This window comes from Ambystoma mexicanum, chromosome 4q, assembly GCF_040938575.1.
Source record: "Ambystoma mexicanum isolate Mex_15411 chromosome 4q, UKY_AmexF1_1, whole genome shotgun sequence".
In the NCBI taxonomy this organism is placed as follows: domain Eukaryota; kingdom Metazoa; phylum Chordata; class Amphibia; order Caudata; family Ambystomatidae; genus Ambystoma; species Ambystoma mexicanum.
Genome location: NC_090928.1, coordinates 45,773,719 through 45,795,167, shown reverse-complemented (window position 1 = coordinate 45,795,167; position 21,449 = coordinate 45,773,719). Strand labels below are relative to the sequence as shown.

General features: G+C 48.7%; 2 protein-coding genes across 4 annotated transcripts in view; one reads left to right on the top strand and one right to left on the bottom strand.

The window, feature by feature from the left end:
• Window positions 1–6,769, bottom strand: part of TAF5L (TATA-box binding protein associated factor 5 like) — a 353,159-nt gene extending 346,390 nt beyond the window's left edge. For both annotated transcript variants that reach the window (XM_069607427.1, XM_069607428.1), the window contains exons 1-2: window positions 6,633–6,769; window positions 49–154 (exon numbers count right to left, since the gene is read on the bottom strand). The gene's annotated coding sequence lies outside the window, so the exon portion shown is untranslated. The remainder of the gene's footprint in view (window positions 1–48; window positions 155–6,632) is intronic.
• Window positions 6,770–6,781: 12 nt separating this feature from the next.
• URB2 (URB2 ribosome biogenesis homolog) overlaps window positions 6,782–21,449 on the top strand; it is a 945,224-nt gene continuing 930,556 nt past the window's right edge. The window contains exon 1 of one of the 2 annotated variants that reach the window (XM_069607426.1): window positions 6,782–6,880. The gene's annotated coding sequence lies outside the window, so the exon portion shown is untranslated. The remainder of the gene's footprint in view (window positions 6,881–21,449) is intronic. The other variant, XM_069607425.1, reaches the window with a different exon arrangement.

Genomic DNA, 21,449 nt, shown 5'->3' with positions numbered 1-21,449 from the left:
AAAAACACAGTTGTTTAAAAAAATAAAATAAAAAAAAAACATTCTTACCGTCGGAAAGTCCTAATACAGATGTCAGGATTTTTTTATGGTGCCATTGCTGCTGGGGACTTTGCTGTCCAAGATGGGATGATTAAGCCAATTTGTGTTTCTGCAACTGAAAAAGTACAATAAAAAAAATATTATAAAACGTACCAGATTGACCGTACCAATATGTGCGCACTTCATTCTGCCAGTCGGCACACATCCTCCCCCGCACACAAAGGGGACCTAGGGTGCAGGGTCCAACCGGGAAATCTCCCAAAGTACCCTATAGGCCAGTCCACCCCAACTGGTAGTGAGCAGTCAAGAGCACATACCTGAAAACGACTCATACTCGGTCACAGAGACAAAAGCAAGTAGAGCGAGCAAAGCGAGAAAAAGAGCAGCCGCCTGTAGGTTACCCTTAATAGTTGTGAAGTCCAGCCTGCTGGCATTAAAATCATTCATCTACTTATCTTACATGGACTACGACACAGTAGTTCTTAACTCACCGAGCCAACTTTCGGAAGCATCGAGTAATAGCCATGTAGCTTATAATGCAGTTAGGTGACAGCGCTGATATAGCAGCAGACTGCCGCGGCTTCCATGCTGGACACGAGGGCCCCTGGCTTCTCTGCAACATATGGTGCCACATGCAGGCTAAGGCCTGGCACCCACAGCAGGATGATATACATGAATTCCACTTTAAATCACTTAAATGGCAGCGGTGCTACAAACGTACTATTGGTAGTGCAGCGATTTTAGTATATCATGGGATGCTTAGACTTGCTCTATAGTAGATGGCTCCCAGGGTAGCTCAGCCGGTTGACAGACCATTGCTGAGACTGTTTAAGGTTGAATTTAACCAAAAATAAATATATGCAAAACTTAATTGATTGGGCTTTTCGCAATTACTCATAAAAAAAGAAGTGCTACAAAATGTGTTTGGCCAAGGGATGGGTTGGGGTATTTCTGACTCAGTTTGGCACCCATGAACCCAGTTTAATTTCCTAATAACTGCCGTCAGCACAATGGCAGCATTTATTTGTAAATATAACATCTTTACGAATATAACCTGTGCTAAAACACAAAGCAAGGGGCACACAAATTGTATTGGTGTGATGCTCATAAAAAAATAAAAATAATGCATCTCAAAAAAAGCTAGTGAATGCAAGTTTATGCAGCGATTGAGTTTGAAAATTACTTTCCTTTGAATGTGTAAAAAGCACATTCGAACAATAATGTGTCCAGCATGTAGAATGCCTGCTTTCAACAGTGACCACACCCCTCCCCGCCACAGTGACGTTCATGGCCCATTGATTTACGTGGTGTCCTTTTCAGGACAGAAAAAACAAACGGGATGAGCAAACAGAGCCAGGAAATGCGCGAGTGACGGCTGGGGAAAGGAGCCCTGCTTAGATTTGGTCACCGAGCCCCCAGCTTCCCTCTGCAAAGCTGGGAGCTTGATAAAGCCTGGTCATGGCTGAGGCAGGTCAGGTCCCGAGATCCGGCATCAGATGTCTGGCCGGATCTCGGACCCAGGCACCGCTGTCCCATGGACCACAGGTGACGAGGTAGAGGGGACCGGTGTTCTACGATATCTGGCTACCCCACAGCAGATGCTGGAGAGCCCAGCAATCTGCTGTGGGGGAGCTGGATATCATACAACACTGGCAATGCATGCTTCCGTCGCCGCTCGCCTCTTCTTCCCCCATGGCCAAGCAAGGTGGGGGGCACAGAGTGACCGACAAAGGCCTGAAACGCTTGCTTCCCGGCACTCCGTCCAACTGTGGTGTAGCGGTCAGAGCGAGAAGCGGCATCCCTTACCAGGCAATAAGACGCTGGTGTCACCAGCAGGAAGCAACAACGCAGCGTGGACACGCAATCCAAATTCAGGAAAGAGCACTTCCAGGCTGCATTTATTTCTCGCGCCCTCCTCACGTTGCACTGACTGAGCATGTATTTTCTCGCTGTCCTGGATCACACACCCCACAGATTGAAGACCTCTGCCTACAGTATGGCTATTTTTTAGGGCTAAAGACACTCATGGTTATCTTGCTGGCAAGACTAGATAGGAGTTTGCATTTTCATTGTATACTAGCAAAGCAACATGCAGGCACCCAATCGGTGAGACAAAGCAGGTAAATCAAGGAAGTCGCAGGGAAATGAAGGAAGTAGGTCCTATACAGAAAGAAAGAAATATGGGGGTGGGGGTCAAGAGACATCTTGTGGTAGAGACTCTGGCCGGTACAGCTCAATGCACTGCCTGGCAGCACTGAGCGGTAAAGTTAGGCACATCTCCCTGCAATGTTCATAACCCCTCACCTTGTTAAGGCAGTAAAGTTAGAGAAATCATACCAAGGGAACTGCATGCCGTTGTAGTGAGCTAATTGCTGTTATAACAGTGAAAGCCATGTTGTGTAGATAACGGCAGCACTGGTCATTGGGCCAGCCCTAGTCGGATCCGAGATCTGGCACCAGATTTGAAGCCGGATTGCGGGTTCCGGCCAGAGTCAGCCGCTGCAAACCCCAAACCCATGCTCTGCGCTCAGTTACTTTGGAAAAAAAAGAAAGAAAAGAAAAATACCTGCGACGCCACAGAGTAGGGGGGCGGAGCAGCCCATTGCCACCATGAGCGCTCTGATGGCTCCGCCCCCCTACGTGTACACAGCAGAACTTTGATATAGGTCACAGCTGCAGAAAAAGCAAACTAACTTCCTCTGGTGACCCCGTGCAGGGTGCACGGTGCACGGGGTCACCAGAAGAAGTTAGTCCTCAGCCATGACCCACTTTAGTTATGCAATGTTTGTCGGATACTTGTATCCAACAAACATTGCAGTAAAAAAAATATATATACACAGGTAGCCGTCAAACATTGCATGAATAAATAAATACCCCCATTATCACTGAAACTATCGCACACGATGCAGCCACCCAACTGCTTTCAGAGGGGAGCTGCAGGAGCTGTGCCGGGTGCGGTTCAAGTAAACGTTGCTTATGGCAAACACAAGTCAGCAGGTTTTAAGAATGAGGTTGCAGGACAATCCCTCGGTTTAAACCAGGATTTCCCCAAAGATTATCTGCTCTTTCACCACTACGCTGAAGATACACAAATAATCTTCAAAATACAAGACAACCCGAAAAGAAACAAACGCTAGAAAACTGCCTACACAATGTATTCTTCTGGATGAACTCCAACTCCCTCAAAATCAACCCAGGCAAAACTGAAATAATGATTGTCACAAAAAAAATGGAGGAGAAAACCAATTCATCCCTTGACCAAGGGAACTCGGGACAAACCCAGCACCCGCGCCAATTGTAAAAAACCTAGGGGTTCTGACGGACAACAATCTCACGCTAGAGACACAAGTAAACGCTCTCTTCAAGAAATGCTTCTTCCTCCCGCGAGTAGCAAAGAGAACCTTACCGTTCCTATCGTTTGCCGACAAAACAACCACCATCATCATCGCCCTCGTCATTTCCAAAGTAGACTACGCCAATAGCCTATACCTAGGCATGCCTGAATGACTCCTAAAAAAAACTATAACACATTCAAAACGCGGCAGCCAGACTACTTCTGAAACTACCCCGAAAAGAACACACTGCACCAGCGCTGAAAACACTACATTGGCTACCAATAAAACAAATAAATTCAAAACAATGTGCATTACGCACAGAGCAGTACACAACGAAGGCGCGGAGTTCCTAAGAGACAAACTGCGCCTACATCAACCAATATGAACGCTCAGATGAAGCATGGACATCCGCCTGGAACCGAAGCCCTACAAAAAAAGAAAAATTGGAGGACCCTCCTTCAAGCCCCGAAAACCTGGAACGACCTCCCAAAGTACATACGGAACACAAGAAACCACCCGTTAATCAGGAAATACTCAAAACCTGGCTCTTCGCGTCATAACTGAAAAGACCGGTCACAGGGGCACTGGCATATCAAACATCAACGAACGTAGAGCATCCGCAATACACACCGTTCATTCAATGGGGAAAAGCCAAGGTAAATATCCAACGACATACGAAACGACCAAACGGGAGACAGCCGCAATACGATCAAAGACAGTATAAACATAGCAAACTAACACTAGGACGAATCATCAACCATTACATTCCTCAACAGTCTTAAGGACAAAATATAGAGAGGGAAAAGAAGCACGGCACCATGAGCCCCTATCCAGAGGGTGAGAAACTGAATGTTTCCTGCTGTGTCGGTGGACAGTGTGTAGTGATGAAACAATGCCCCAGCACACAAAAACTACAACTAAACAATAGTCCTAAGGAAGTTCACCCTACGAAATTAAACGAACCAGTCAGGACAGAAGGATACAAACTACTGAATAGACAGGCTCACCAAGACGGATCCACTAGGACAACACATCAACACGACTCTGACCCTAAATCATTCAAAGCCTTAACCGACCAGGGTCTCACTAGATAACCTGAGAATAGATATTACCTACCCAGCCCCACAACCGAAGATTAGGTTCAGACGCACCGACCAATCCAAACTATACTCAATAGGATACAGTTGGATCAGTGCACCACCACCAAAGCGAGTCGGCCCACGAGGAACCAGCAACAACCCAACCCACAGGTATAAAACTCTAACGGAACCATAAGTACCTGAATCAGGATACAGACCCCACTAACAACCCTCAATCTTCTGCATACTTAAACGCACACAAAACCACACAACCATCTCTCCCAGTAATCTGCACGCACTTTACCACACCGCATCAACAACACAAACTTCACCCACAGCACTCGAGGCCTCGCCCAATCCGATACTAGCACCAAAGCCCAGCACTCGGTGTATACCGAGCTGAAGCTGCCAGCAGCACACCACTATCCCAACTCTCCTTCTCCCCCCTTTCCGACTAACCCTACCCACCCTTCCTGTTACAGATCCGCCAGAGCGCCTGGGGACCAATTCCGTTGGTAACGGTGCGCTATACAAGTACCTTTAACATAACAGAGTAATTGCTCCTTTTAATGATTCTTTAACAGTCTGCTTAGAATAATCCTCTGTATGAGCTCAGAACACAGTGTAGACTAAAATTGCTGTTGGTAGTTTAGGTGCACAGATGGATGGTACGGTTTGCTCCCTTGTACGAGTGAGGGTCGGACTGGGCCATAAAATTGTCTCGGGCACCAATGAAAAGGTGGCCCATAGTTGTAAACGGCAATTCATTCCTTTTTGACCATGTTTGAATAGTACCCAAGGCGGGAGTTTTTTTTCCCTCATAAAATGGGATGCAAATTGTGCATTTTAAAGAATATTAGCAACACTGGTCAAAACTATTATTCGCATAGTGAAATAACTCATCACCGGGGCCATGGAAGTGTTTTAAAGTGGAATTGATATATAGTTTGGAAAAGAAGCAGCACGAAAGAAATTGAGCCGTTTTAAAATATTATTTTGGGTCTTTCCTTTGATCGGAGGTCAACTGTCAGCCACCCCCACCAAACCCCGCATCTTTGGGTACCGCCCCTTCAACACCGCCCCCCCCCCCATTTGTTTTCAATTTCCACCACTGGATAAGGGTGAGAAGATGACGTCAGCCGAATCTGCTCTGAAATTCCCTCGGCGTGTGCGGCACGGCCATAAACCACTTCTGTTTGGGGGTGGCTGGAGCCAAGGATGGAGATACCAGCCAAGAAGACACACAAAGATCCGCTGTTGGTGCAACTAAAATCAAAATAGGAAAAACAAACCCGTTCCACTCCCAGCTGTGAAACACGTGTGTGTGAGCTCGATTTAAATAAAAATATCATTAAATACACCTGGCACTTCTCCGAGATAAATAAGCGCATTATAAATGCGCAATAAAAAATAAATACCTCCCGGTGCACGGCGTGGAGCGCTCCTCTTACTAAGCATGTAGACGTCCCACGTGAAAACGTCACGACGACGTAACAGATACGCGTCATTTAGCCATTTCAGAAAGTATCGCAAACTTTAAAACAAACACAAGCTAGCGGGTCTCACAGGGACTTCAAATGTGTGATTGATAATGAAAGCAATACAAGGCCTCCGTTTAGCCTTCTCTTGCACACATTGCTAAGGGGTAAATGAACACTCCCCTCCCCGGGGAATGCCAAATCGCCTCCCCCACCTCGCGCAGGAGAAATAAATAACTGAACAGTTATGCTGGAAATTCGTACCGTCTGCATAAGACACATAACCCCATCTGCTGCACATACCAAATCCTCCAACCCTCTTCCTCTCCCTCCAGCGGGGAGAAGGACTGTTGGCTGTACTGCTCACTGGTACAGTGGAAGCCCCATTGGGATGAAGGGAACGCACTGTGCCCATCACCACTCAATAAAACACAGGTCGCACATCTGGATGAGAAAAGCCCAAAGCGAACTGAATCCACCTGTACTTTAAGTAAATCTCAACCCCCAAAATACACAATACCCCCTCCCCAATATTGCCTCACCCCTGTGATGCACGTTTCATATCCCAAAAATACACCATAACGAAAAACGGAATCCGCCTGGTAATTCTCACCCCTGATGCACATTATAAACCACCAAAATACACAGTAATACCCCCTCCCCAATACTGACAATCAACATGAGAAAATGTTAAGACTTACCAGAAACCAAATGACAATCAACTATACGAAACGTGCTTTGCAAGTCTTTCAGTTCCTGCAAAAATGATGATGGCCTGAACGTTCAAACCCACGTGATGCAGAGCAGCTCACGTGATGAAGTCGACGTTTAAACCCACGTGAGGCAGAGTAGCCCACGTGTTGAAGTGGAGGCGGAGTGTTGCTATTGAACGGGAACTAGAAAACTACCCTTTACGAAACGCTTATGTTCGGTTTCCAGGCAGAATCAGGTGAGTGCATGCGATCCAGCACTTGTAGTGAATTTTATATGCATTTCTTTTAGCATCCATCGACTTAGACGCTCTTATCCCTTTGTTATATTGTTAAGAGGAGTCGTTTTGCAACCTCTAGGAATGCACGTTGAAGCTGTAATTCCTTGTGTTGCACTTATCACTTGTTGAAATTAAATATTGTAAGTACGTGATTTTCTAAACATCTGGTTTTGAAATTACACGGGGCAACCTGTTGTTGGCATAGGCACAGTAGCAGCTCCGAAGCTCATTTACAGTACGGTTCAGGCTCTGCAATGCCGGTGTTGTATCCTATCGTGCATCCCATGGTAGCTTGTGTGAGGTTCTGCTGTGTTTGCAGCCACGCTCACTTTGATTACCCCACCCAAACAGCGTGGAAATGAAAAATGAGAAAATACAGATGCTTAGCCCGCCCTCCAACAGCTCAGTTCCTGGGATTGGCCATTGATGTATCTGTAGCTCCGCCCCTGCCCATTCCTGTCATCTGTAGGGGATGCAGAATATCTCACAAACCAAGAGTGTAAAGAAATGTTAGCTGCGAACAGTTAAACTCCTCAAGCACTACCCATTTCCCAGTGTCACAGCCCCCCTGATACACACAGGCTGCTGTAATAAACCCGACAACACGTTTCTTGTATGATAAGCAGCAGAGGCTTTCTTATGCATGATGATGACTGACTTTCCAACTGAAAGCCCCAGTCACCGTGCAAATCTGTGACATGTAAAGCGAGCAACACAATAAAGCACCATTTGAAAATGTTTTCACACCCATAACGTCTAATAGCTTTATATCCCAAAACGCAAAGTGTGCTTTCGTGTCCTTAGTTGAATGTTCTTAAAACCATACATAACAACACGCTGGAGGTTTGTGACAAATCTCCAAACCTAAGTGAGTTTTTTACGCCTCTTTTATTGTGTGTCTGAAAGCGCTGAAAATTAAGTGGGTAAATTGATATTTTGCCTTTGGCATCTTATAGTTTTCCATTCAGGATGTGGAAAATAAAGGTATGCTGATATTATTTTGGCCTAACATGCCACTATAAGTATTTACAGATTATCATGATCCTTTACTTTGCAATTTGTGGATTTTACAAGTAAACTCTATAGGACAGTATTATTGTAGGTCTTGACACCCAAAACTTAAATATTTGTTCCAAGTAAAGCGCGGAAGAAGGTGGCAGTGCCCAAATTGCACAGTTGTTTAAAATCCCTGCTTTGCTGTTTAGCGAAAGTGTGTGATCCTGGGCAAATAATGTAATCTCCCACTGGGCTTCATTACAAATCCGGCGGTAACCCTGCTGTGCTACGGGCGGGTTGCCATCGGACTTGCAAAATTTACTGGCACCTGGCTTGCCATAAACACCAGGGAATTACGACCCTGGTGTTCCGGGAAGTCAGGCGCTGGTAAATGGTAAATCCCCATTCCAATTTGAGTCCCATAGGACTAAATGGGAATGAGGATGACGGAAGCACCGGCTTCTGTGAAAGTCTACAGGCGGGTGCCTTTATGCCCGTCAGATCTGACCCTGGCGGGCCGGATTGCATCCGCCCGCAGACTCGTAGTGTGCCGATCCAGTAACAACGATGCCGGTACGCTTACCGGTACTGTTGTTACCGGAACGGCACACTCGTAATGAGGCCCACTGACTTCATCTGCAAAAATTGGAGTGCTCATAAGTGATTACGTTTACACCCTTACAATAGGACAGTTTTTATTAAGTATAGGGACAAATTAGTTTACCCTGGTGCTCCTCTGCTAGTGGCCCCATCACTGTCACATAGAATTGCGTTATTGCTGCACTGGCCCTCTCCCAGTCTCGTATCACTTGATTTGACAGGCAGATATAGGGCCTCATTATGAGTCTGTCGGTAGCTGTGCCGGTAAAAACGGCACGGCTGCCGCCAGAGTCATTTTTGTTCCAGTGCCAGGCAATGGGGACTTACCGGGGCATTACGGCCCTGGGGGTCCCTACGGCAGGGCGCTGGAAAAAGAAAATTCCCATTCCCATTCGAGTCACATTGGATTCAATGGGAAAGGGGAGGACGGATGCACCGGCACTGTGTGCAACAGTGCCGGTGCATCCGTCAAGGTCTGCGAGCGGGTGACCCACTCATAGTTTGCCGGTCCGAAGTACCAGCAAGCGTACCGGTACCATTGTTTCCGGACTGGCAAACTTGAAATGAGGCAATGAGGCCCATAGTCTCACCAGCCAGTAACTGTGGTAGAACCAACTTTACATGTTCGCCCCTGTTGCTCCCAGCCACTGAAGCTGCTTGAGCCCTCCAGAATACTGCCCCACACTCAGCTATGTCCTGTTCTGCAAGGATATTGAGCCTCTAAGAGTTGGACCAAACATTGAGAGAAAAGGTGCCAGGAACATTACGTCTGCACGTAATACCTTTTTACTTAAACTCTGCAAGCTAGTCTTGGAGGAAAGATGGGGACACCAAGCAAGCTCTGCAACAACACAATCTACTGCCAAACATCCACATCCAGGCCAATGGAAGAGTTGTATTTAGCTCAGCTTGGACTTGTGTATTTATAAACCAGTTATGAATTTATTGTTTTATGTTAACCGGACTCTGCGGCTGTATAGCCCTGGTGTGTAGCTGCTAGGTTCTTCCCAGCCATGTTTGCTGTATACTTTGCTAGTAAGCAACAAGGGCAGCACTGTCACGCCCCTACGGAGACCGTGGTTGCTGTGGCATCGATGGTTCCTTAGACGGATTTCGGCCATCTTTACTACCAAGAGGGCCGCCGCTACGGAAGGTGTGGTCTAGACGTTGAACAACTCCGGGCTGTGGAAGGACCGCCCTCCTGCTCGGGAGCCGGTTCATCTGTTCCTGCCAACAAAGCGCGGATGCGTTGCTACTCTTCTACAACAACGCTTCGTGAGTTTGATTCTAGGATCTTACTGCCTACCTGTTCGTTTTCTATATTCCTTCTGTTTAACCCTGCCCTTCCATTTCCCTATTACAGACTCGACTTACTCTCCCAACTCCTGCTTGACTCGAGCTACCGCTCTAACTCGCGCTCGTTTCGAGCCGAACCTCACTGAACAGTCCGCTAGTGAGATTCCCTCCCCAACGTTCGGTACGTGAGACTTAATAGTCAGACAGTCCTTAATACTTCTGGGAGATAGTGAGAGAATCAGAATTGACACTTTCTATTTTTCACCAACTTTAGAAGCTGTGAGACTCAGGGTCCAATCCGCATTATTGGGGTTCGATAACAGTTTTCTTCCTGATACGTCCTCGAGACTGATCCCATCAGAGTCTCATCGGAGGACCTCCAATCTAGCTTGATAGGTAGTTACCCCCTTTCATTCAGGTACTTCCTGGCCTTTCTCTGTTTATACTCTGCCTTCTACTTACCCTTATCATACTCGCCACACTCTTCTGTCTTCATTCAGACGGCTTCTCACCTGCAGATGTTTCGGATACCGGAAACCTCTCCGTCCAGACGACATCTATCCAGCGGCCGTCGACACAGGGTTTTCTTCCCCAGAGGGTTTCCCTGAGGTCCTTCCCCCTCCTCTCCTTTACTTGAAGGCGGAGGAAGGGTGTCGCGGAGGCACTCATTTTCACCCCCGGTCGGACCCTTTTTCGGAATAGGAAGTCATAAGGAGGAAGAGCGATTGGCGTTTCTCTAAGGTAACCTTTCAGTTGAATTCAGATTACTCACGGAAAGTATAAATATTACAAGCACATTAGCAGAGAATCGGGGATGGCGGCAGGGCCTTTCAACTTTTTCAAATGAAAGGGGCCTCAGGGGTCCCCCAGCAACAGCCTCCATATTGCCACTCAGCAGTGTAATAAAACAGCAATATATTCCTTTTATATATTGCTCACTTTCTGAGTCTTACAGTGTGTGCTTGCAGTGCTGCTGTTGGAGCCCGTCCTGCCGTCACTTTGAGGAAAACAGAAATATTATCACCTACTTTCAACTCTTTTACCTCCACGTCAGCCACTTTTTTATGAAGAAGGATCATTCACAACTATTCAGCGGTCATTCAGTGTTTCAGCTCCCTGCTGGCTCGTGATAATTGGCGGCTATTAACATTATTTTTACCTCCATTATAATGTATGCCCTACAGGAGCCTCAGACTGATTTCTCCTCTAAGCAAGGGGAGCCCCCACCATCCAGTTGAAATGGTCCCCCACACATCTTCACCTGTGCCTGCAGAGAATATTCCATTATGTTTAGAGAGGACTTTATATCAGACCTATGTGCACCACTACATCAAAACTATTTAGCCGTGGAAAATCATGGCCCATACCGCACGTCATAACGTTGAATAATATGCACATGTACCAGAGGTGTAGCATTCATACACTTACAAGAACAGTACAAACAATTTTGATAGTGGGGGTGCAAGATATCACGGCCTGAACGGACCTACAGTAATTCGCATCCCCTGACTCGCTGAGGTTAATTCACACTAACACAAGTGGTCACCCTGTTTTATGTTTACTCAGGTCCCAAACAATGTAGAGGCACCATCTAGCCCCATACCTTTTGATTGTGGGGGGTGCAAGATATCATGGCCTGATTGCACCTATGGTAATTTGCATCCCCTATTTCTCTTGCAGTAATTCTCACAAACGCAAGTGGTCATCCTGTTTTGTATTTACCCAGGTCCCAACTAATATATCAGCACCATCTATCTCCTCCCTGGACACCCCCATAACTTTTGATTGTGGGGTGCATGATATCATGGCTTGGACACCTACTGTTATTCGTATTCCCTGTCTCCCTGGGGTTAACTCACAATGACAGAAGTGGTCATCCTGTTTTATGTTTATTCTGGTCCCAACCAATGTAGAGGCTCCATCTAGCCCCTCCCTGGACACCCCAATACCTTCTGATTGTGGGGGTGCAAGATATCATGGCCTGAATGCACCTATGGTAATTCGCATCCCCTGCCTTCCCGTGGTTAATTTACAGTGACACAAGTGGTCATCCTGTTTTGTGTTTACTCTGGTCCTAACCAATGTAGAGGCACCATCTAGCCCCTCCCTGGACACCCCATACCTTTTGATTGTGGGGGTACAAGATATCATGACCTGATTGCACATATGGTGATTTGCATCCCTTATTTCTCTTGGGGTAATTCTCACTAACACAAGTGGTCATCCTATTTTAGATTGACTCTGGTTCCCCTTAAGCGATTTATATGCATCCACTAGCCCCAATTCCTTTTGATCAGTGAGGTGCACAGAAGGTTGAACCAAGTGCTGAATAATCTGTGGATGACTTGCGTGCACTGTCTAGGAGTGGTAACCAGTGACTCCAGAGGGAGCTGTGTATGTGAGATGGGGTGGTAGTGTTGTGGTGTGCAGGATGTAGAAGAGGGGTAGGTGAAGAGTGTAATGTTGCAGGAGTAGTGATGGTTAAAGTGGAAATGAGAGGTGAGTGGTAGAGTGGTAGAGTGAGAGAGTAGTGAGTGGCAGAGAGGGCAAAGGATATAGAGGAGTTGTAGAGGAGAGCATGACCGCCTGGTTGTCGGAGCTCAAGATGGAGGGGCCCACTCCAGCAAAGGATATTAGACACCATAAAGAGACCAAAAAGTGATCACATTAGTGCAGTCATTCCTCATTCTCCTCTTCCCATAATAAGAAATGGCGTCATTGACGAGTGTAGGATTCCGGTACCTCTGATGTACGCGTTAAGTCGGCTTCAGGGCCTACATCTAAGACCGACTGGGAGGTTTTTAAAGAGCAAATGCTCAACATGTTTAAGAATGCAACTGCAAGTACGGGTGACTCCTCGAAGCAGCACCCTCCATTGGCTGCAGTGGTGCCCGGCCCCAAGGAAATTGTCAGCATGTGAGCCCTCGGGCTCGGTGCCGACTGCTGGCAATGTGTTAACGCAGCTATCGGTGCCATCTGGTGTGAATCCGTCGGCGTCTATGTCCAACTGATTGTACATGCCCCAGTGCCGATCTGATTGCTTTGATTTTCGGTGACGATGTCCATGAGCTGTTTGGCGTTGATCTCGCAAATTCAGGCAATGGAGGCAAATATCTTTTCTCAGATGTGGCTGATTTGATGGCCGTGGTAGAGGGGCTTTGAGATGCAAGTGCTTTGGACACTTCCTCTGATGTGGAGACTCAGCAAGCCCACCCCTATGGTCATGCAAGTGCAAAGTATCATTCCACAGTGGACATGGGAGTGGATGCACTCGGTTGCAGTGCCCCAGCCAGAACTCAGTCAGGATATGATATGACTGACATTTTGGATGAGGGAGCCTCTACAGAAAAAGCCATGCCTTTCAATATGGCCATTGCTGACCCCATCACCACCTTGTGGCGGAAGTCGTGTACCACAGTGTAAAGACCGGAGGGGGGTCTGTACGTCTGCTCTCTATATGGTAGAGGAGAGGCACAGAGGACCCCTGCCAAGATTCTCTATTATTGGTACGTGGTCGAGCAATCAAGGCCTAGCTTCTCAGGAGGTGATGCAAGCTGGTTCTTAAGTACAGTGTAGTCCCCAAGCACCCACAAAGGAATGTCCACAGACTGTATCGGTTAAAACAGTCTTTATATAATTAATATTCAAGGTCATATACACGATCACGATAACTCACTTTGTACTCCGACAATCAACAATGGTAAATATGTACAATTCTAAAGTGGTACCACTAACGTTATTAGATCTCCTTAAAGTGCATACGGTCAGAATGACGCACAGATCACAATAAAGAGGAAACCAGAAGTAGAGAGAGGAAGAAAAGCAAGTTGGTTGAGCAATTAGCAGAATACTGGCCCCATCTACCCAGACACAGTTCTGTGTGGAGATTTCCCCCCCCCACCCCTCAACCTGGGCAACCTGTAGAAGAAAGATACAAGCCCAGTTCATATATCGTTCATACTAGACTTTCCAATAGTGTACCTGGCGTTGTAGCGTTCCACGTCGGGGAAATTGACAACTCTTCTTCAGTGCCCTCCCTTTAAGGCAGGAGAGCAGGTCGAACTACGCCAGTGAAGTGGCCGCGTCGTTCCTAGTGGTGCTCGTTGACGGGGAAGCGTAAACGTCCTGCAAGGAAGAGGCGTGCGGGGCACCTCGGTGTCAATAGTTCTGGACCGCAAAGAGTTGAATAACTGTGGCCCAGCAAGGATGTCGAGTCGTCGGCGACTCTGTGGTCTTTGGGTGGCGGGAAACCCACCGGTGGATGCTCCTTGGCGCGTCAACGGTCAGGCCTTCTCCGGCAGGATACAGCGGCGGCGATGCAGACGAGAGCGTCCTTGGATCAGGAAGTTCTTAGGCAACGGGAGCACGGCGGCTCCAGTCAGTGATGGCGGTCGGAGACAGTGGTGGACAACAGTCCAGACGCTTCTCCTTAGTTCCGCAGCAATCCCTGTATCGGGTCGGCAGCCTGTCGAAGGTCTGTCTACCAGGGAGTTTGGGCAAAGATCAGCTTTGCACAATGGTGCCTTACCAGGTCCTCTCTGGGTCAGTCCTTGAAGGCACAGCAGCTTTCAGATTGCAAAGCAGAGCAACAGCAATTCTTCTCATCCAGCAGGGCTCAAGGTTAAGCTTCAGTTACTCGTCGTAGTGGACTTCAGCTTCCGAACACGATTCCTAGCAGTGAGAGGTCCCCAGATATACTGTTCTCTCATTCATTCCGCTGGGTCATACTCAAGCATCCAATCACGACTATGGGCATTCATGCAGGCAGGCAACCAATCGGGCACACAAGGTATTCAGGCCATTTGCTTCTCTCCAGACACTCACAAGTTAAGTGTATTGGGACAAGTACTGAGCAATTCAACACTCCAAGCTGTATTCATACCGGTTTCGGGCAGGGCTGTCTCAACCATTGTGTCAAATACCAGATACTAGACGGCCACAACATAGGATGCCTATTCGTCACACACTCCATTCACCCAGGTCCCACCCACAGGCGTACCCACAACATACGGTCGTTGAGAAGGCTCCAGCCAGTCTGGTTGGCACTTCCCTTAACTACCATGTACGGAACTTCCACCCAACAGCCAGTCAGGGGGAAGGGACAGAGGCAGGGCATCCCGGGACTTCGGGAAGATCAAGGTAACAGGTGATGGAAGGCAAGAGGCCATGGGGGCCATTTTGTCTCCATCAGGAATCTACCGATTCCAATGACGGGGACTGGGCATCCCAAAATAGAGGACGCTCAGGGCACTAGTCATTTCAGCACGGAGCTGCCACCAGCACATACCCTGCTCTGTGGGTCACACACAGGTGCCCAAAAACATACACTGGGGCACAGGGTTGTACCCCTACCCATGGGTGCCATAAGGGTATCCCACAGGTCTGTTCACCAAACCAAAAGAGAGAGCTGCACAGCCAGGAGTCCCACATTAACTCCTGCGCGGAAAACACGACGGAACACACGATAAAAAACAGTAAAGGACAAGGATACAGAGGCCCTGTGCCTCCGATGCATTTCCAGCATCACATACAGCACCTGTGAATTCTTTCTTCACAAAGAAGTATAAACTGGCAAGAGGGAACCCAATATACCTCCCCTCTCATCCTAATCCTGAGGGGCTGGTCATACAAGCAGCCACCGTTAATACTTGACCATCCACGTCAACTTCCATTCTACCGACGGACGAAGGTAAGTTGGAGAGTGTTGGTCCCTTCACTGTGGCCGAACAGTGCTCGTTCCCCTGGATGGAAGTACTAGTCCAGGGGTGCCTGAGGGGCTAAAAAAAGAGTGCTGTGACCGGTGAGTTTCGTAGAATGTGAGAAATCCGGTGCGTGTATGAAAGTTGCTGAGTTGCATTGTATTGGAGTGGTCGCATGCAATCAGCATATTCTCGAAAGCCTCTATCAAAGCAGAAGAACAAAATGATTGCAATGTTAGAAGTGGATTTTGTAGACACAATATATCAGAGCGGTCACGTCTGAAGGAAGTATACCTGTTCAAAAGTCTCTGATCAATAAAGGATACTAAGAAAGTAATATGAACTGTTAATGCTATGAAAACAAGAATGAAAGCTGTGAACGAATGAAGTGTGAGCAAAATGAAGAGCAAAAGTAAGCTGAACAAGTGGAAGTAAAGGCTGCAAATGAAAGCCAATACAGTGAAATTTGGAAAAGAGAGCCAAAGAAGTGCCAAGAAAGAGAAATCAATAATCTATTAACTTGTGAGCTTCTGAGTTGGTCGTAAACCACCAAACCAATCTAAACCAAGGTGGCAGAAAGCTGGGACAAGGGTAACTGGTTGCGTGACTGCTAATGGGTGGGCCGTACAGCCTGTCAACTGCACCTAGACCAGGAAGCCCCAACAAGTCCAGGACAATTGTGAACACAACCCTGAAACAAGATAAAGCTGAACATTGTGAGGTTGTTTTGTGAACCAGTGCTTGAAGCTTGGGGAAGGGATCCCTGAGCTTCTTTTGAACTTTGTATAGTGAAATCAAGTGTTCTTATAACTTGGGTAAGAGAAACCCAAGTCCTGACAGAACATTTGAAACCCATAATTGTTGTAACTGTATCCTGAACTTGGGGAAGGGAGCTAGAGACTGCTCCAGACCTTGGGCCTCATCACGAGTTGAGCGCCAATACCGCTCCGCCAGAACACTAGTACAAATCCTGCCGGCTCAATTATGTTAGTACAGCCGGCTGTAATAGCGTCGGCACCCAATCACGCTATTACAGTCATCACAAGTCTGGCGTAGGTGCTATTAGTCCAGAAAACCAGTGGAAAATCTGCTGAAAATACCCCTAGCCAAATGCTGGAGGTAAAAGTGCCCAGGTGAAACCAATGCACATCAGAGGCCTACACAGGACCCACCCATGCACAACACACCCTTCCCAACAGCATGTTACCATTTGGAGTCGGGAGCCTTGATGATAATGATGTGTTGTTATTTATATAGCGCCTTAATCCAAAGCGCTTTACAGAGCACATTTTTCTTTTTTTTTTCATACAATATCACCCAATCGAAATTGGTACTCATTTATCAACCTCGCAAGGATGAAAGGCTGAGTTTGCCTTGCCGGGATTTGAACCTGTGACCTGCAGATCACGCTCAGATCGCAGCAGCGAGCGCTCAACCCGTTGAGCTATTTTACCGACATCTACTTGCTGCACCTGGAGCTGCAGAGGCCTGCCAACCAGTCCAGGACCCTGGGAGCACAGGGGGTATTGAGGATGAGGATGAGGAGGAGGAGACCAGCGTCAGCAAGGCGGCCAGCCATCTCCAGGGTCAGGCCAACACCCTGGGCCCTGACTGAAGGGCAGCTGGTGACGAGTACAGGCTGGACAGGGTAACCATCACGCAGTTGCTGGACACAATCCAGGCTGACATAAGCAGCCATATAGCCATCAGCACTGCTGTGCCCCCATTTGTCAAGCTCGTGTCGGTACTACAGTAACTGGATGCTGGCAGCTACCAACACACCATTGGCATGATGCACGGCATGGCCCAGTCCACCTTCAGTGCTGTGTTGGGACAGGTGCTGGATGCACTGCTGCTCCATGTCAATGAGCAAATCGCATTGCCAGCCACACAGGCACAGGTCACCCAGCTCGCGGGCCAGTTCAATGCCATTGCGCAAGTCTCGAACATCTTAGCCCTGGAATGCACACACGTAGCACTAGTAGCCCCCCGGCAACATGAGGCAGCCTACCAGAACCGTAAGAATTGCCATTCAATGAACGTGCAGATGTGTAGCCCTGACCTAACCTTCACCCACTGCTTTGCCTGCTACCCAGGATCCACCCGCGACTCCATGGTTCTTCACAACAGTACTCTGCCAGCCTACATGGAGAGGCACCAAGGCCAAATACATTGATGTTGGGTGAGTACAAAACTAGCCTCAAATGCATGCAAAATTTCATCTGCTGGGGGGGGGGCATACACAGAGGAATCCCTGCATGCCAGCATGTGACACAGGCAGCAAAAGCACTGCAACATTCCCATGGCAGAGCCTCGCACGTGAAACCTTGCACACGTTCAACACAGCAGGACACAGTCTGAATGTCACATAACTGTGAAAGCACAGTCCCATATGGAAGCTCAACTACCACTGAGCATTTTGTGTGTCGCAGTGCTGCACCCCACCCTGATACAGAAGAGACACTCCACCCTGGCCACTAGAGTCATGCCAATAGGCCTAATATAGGCATATTCACAAAGCCACCATACACGAGTAGTTGGAGTCGTAACCATCCCTGAAATACTGACCCTTGATTTGGCAATCGCATGCCTGGCCAAATGTGCATGACCGTGCCAAGTAGCAAACGCAACACCAGCCATAGCAAATGCCACGACACATGGCCTAACAACGTGTTACATGAACATGCTGACATAAGGCTAACCCCATCCAGTGATAATGGACAGAGTACTGTGGCATTCCGACACTGGGGTTGTGCATGCAGTAAATGGTCCATTGATTGTTGCACCTTGCACAACACACACCACAATGAAAGTAACCAAATAGGAACTAGCGTGCGTGTACAACATGAGAGTGACGCACAAAAGAATCCACATATCAATTGATACACTGCTGCATATAAACCTCAGGCCATGCACGTTTCAGAAGGTGAAGAATGTATGCCAACATTTCACTTAGATAGCAGGAACCTTCACAACACATACTTGATTGTGCTCTGCCAATGTCACTGATGACCGAGCCTTGTATACCCACTGAACCATCCTTGCCCTAATGTGCACATTCTCTCCCGTGCAGGTGAGACCAAGGTCCAAGGAGAGCATTCCTTGTTATCACCCCACCTTCTCTCTAAAATGCTAAGATCTTTTCTCTGTCCTTAAAGTTCATAATCTTTGCAATCATATGTCTTGGGGGTGCTACTGTGCGAGGTTTCCTGGTCAGGGCCCTATGCGCTCTCTCAACCACAAATCCCTGGGATAAGTTCCCTGCCCCCACCTTCTGGAGCAGTAGATTCCCTATGTAGTTTGTGGGTTCTCTGCATTCCTCACCCTCCGGCAGCCCCACTATAGGCTCATTGTTACGCCTGGCTCTTCCTTCTGCATCTTTGGCCCTTTTCTCCAGAGTGCATATACGATCTAGCGCCTCCGTCATTTCGCTTTGGGTGGTAGTTAAGTTTGCTGTATTACTCTGCACTTGCTGTTCTGCGGTGTTGACCTTCTCTGACAGGTTCCTTACATCCTGCCTTAGAAGTCCCACGTCCACCATCACTGCATCCATCTTATATTCAAGTGATGTTTTCAGCACTGCTATGGCTTCGAGTATGCGGCCCTCCTCTTTTCCCTTCTCGACCGGTGTGGGAGCGGATGCACTGGAACCAGCTTCTCTGGTGTCTTCGTCTGGGGCGCCTCGTTCTTCCGGGTGAAGGCCTCCATGCTGGTTTGTTTTCCTTTCCCTCCTTTCTGCTTCTCCGACATGCCTGTGCCGGTGGAGCCTTTTCGTTTGCATCGGGGCCCCAGTCTCACTTCCTCTCTGCCGCTGCTTTCGTTTCCAGCGGGTGTCCTGGAGCAGCTCCCTGCCTACCAGTGTGGCCTCCTGTGTCGTGGGAGTACTTGTGTCGCTCCAGTCCTCACCTGCTGTAGCTCTTGTTGCTCTGCACCTCTCTGCTTCTTCTGTGTCCATGCCCCACCAGGTCCGGTCAGGGCCCTGTTTGTGAAGAGAGGCTATGGCGTGACAGCTGTGGTTGTGGCTTGCCTTTGCGCCTTGCTTGCCTGTCTCTGGTCCAGGCTCCCCTTGTGGCGAGTACCGTGGTGCACTGGTTGCTGGACTGGGCCTCCCCTTACATAGTCATTATTGGGGTAGTTTATGCTCCCGTGTCCGTGTCCATTTGAGTCCAGGTCCTCCCTTTTGCGGCTAGTGAGTGTGAGATTATGTGCCAATGGACTGTGGCCTCCCTCGTAATATAGCTTTTTCTTGCTATACGATATTGGTCGTCCTCGTCTACTGGAGTGAGCCACCGGCCACATGCTGATTGTCCGTGGCTTCTGGGTCCCTCTTGTCCTCACTTCTGCCGTCGAGCCTCGTCCTCCTGTCCCACGTGCTGGGTCTAGCTGGGCTGGTTCGGGAATGGCCCCCGCTGCAGCAAGGAACTGCGGTGATGTGACCGATGGACTGTGTCTACCCTCATGTGCGAGGTGTCATCAAGCGCCCCTGGCGGTCTCTGCCCAACACTATGCTGCAGGTGGTCTGCTATTGGGCTATTACTGCTGGCGTGAGAAGCCTCAGTGTTCGCCAGTCTGCCCCCCTCTCCTCTCGCTCTTCAAATCATGTTTGTGCTGGTTTGGGCCAAGGTCCCTCCTGGTGAGCAGCCGCGATGCCACATTTCCCTGGGCTGCCCTCTCTCATGCGGGGTGCTGTCCGGTGCTAATTGGCCCCACTGGATCATACTGGGTCATGGCACTCCTTGTTCCCCCCCCCCTCCCCCTCCTCTCTCTTGCCTCCGGTCACCTCACGGGCCGCTGCCGCTCAGGTCCCTTCCCCCCCCCCGCAATGTCTTGTGGGTGCCCCTGTGCCCACTAGATCTTCCTCTTTTCCCTGGGGGCTGTTTGTTACTGATAGTTCCCAGGGTGGGGTCCCTCCACCAATGTAGTGCTTACTGTGTCTTGGTTTTTTGGCGCACTTTGCGGCCCGATGCACTCATCTGTTCGCTTTGGCACTGGGGCTGTGCCCAGCTTATGTGTTCACCCAAGGATAATGCAGCGGGTGTGCTTGAAGAGCCTGTGAGCGAGCTCCGTGTGCTCTTGGATTCCAGCTTGGTGAAGAGTCTCTAGGGTGCCTTCTGCCTACCCACCTTTCCGGAGTCCCGACACTGGGGGCCCCGCTCTCCCCTCTCTCCCTCTCTCCTTGCCTCTATTTGTTACAGCCTTTCCTCATGGGCTTCATTCGCCCGTTGTCCTTCGTTTCAGGTCCTCCTTCTCGGTCTCAATCCGGTGCTGCAGAGATCTGGTCGCAGTAGTGCGATCCCGGTCCTCCAACCACCCTGGGGTGTTTTCGGATCACCTAATTCCAGATAAGGGTCCAATTTCGGTGTTGAAGTGCCCCTCTGTGCTGGCGCAAGGTGTCTGGTATCTCTCGTCCACCACGATGCCACTCGCAGGGCTAATCGAGCAAGGGCTCACCCACTCGATGTTGCATCCGCCATTTTGTGAGGCAGTGCAAGTCTTGCTTCGGGCTCGCTCCTGGTCTTTCCATCTTCCGTTTTCGCCCTGGCATCTCCCCAACTGTGCCTCAGACCTTTAGGCACCCTTTCTTAGAGTTGGCTAGGGTTGCCGTTGCGTTTTGTGCCAGCCTGTCGGATCGGCTTGCCGGATCATGCGGGAGCTCTAGGGAGCTGCATCTCTATCGCATGGCCGCCAAGCCATGCCCCCTACAACAAATTTGTTATGCTCAGTTGTAAGTGTTCATGCAATTCGGTATTCATGATGCACTCATTATATGTAGTTTCAAGTTTCTGCTCGGTTCGGTATTCAATATGCACATATTGTGTTTGTTTGAAAGACTGTTAACATTTCTGGTCTGTTCGGAGCGCCCCGGTGCCCAAGTGATCCCTCCAACACTCACCGGCTGATGGCAGCTCCCTCTGACGGCCCTCGCAGCTTCTTTC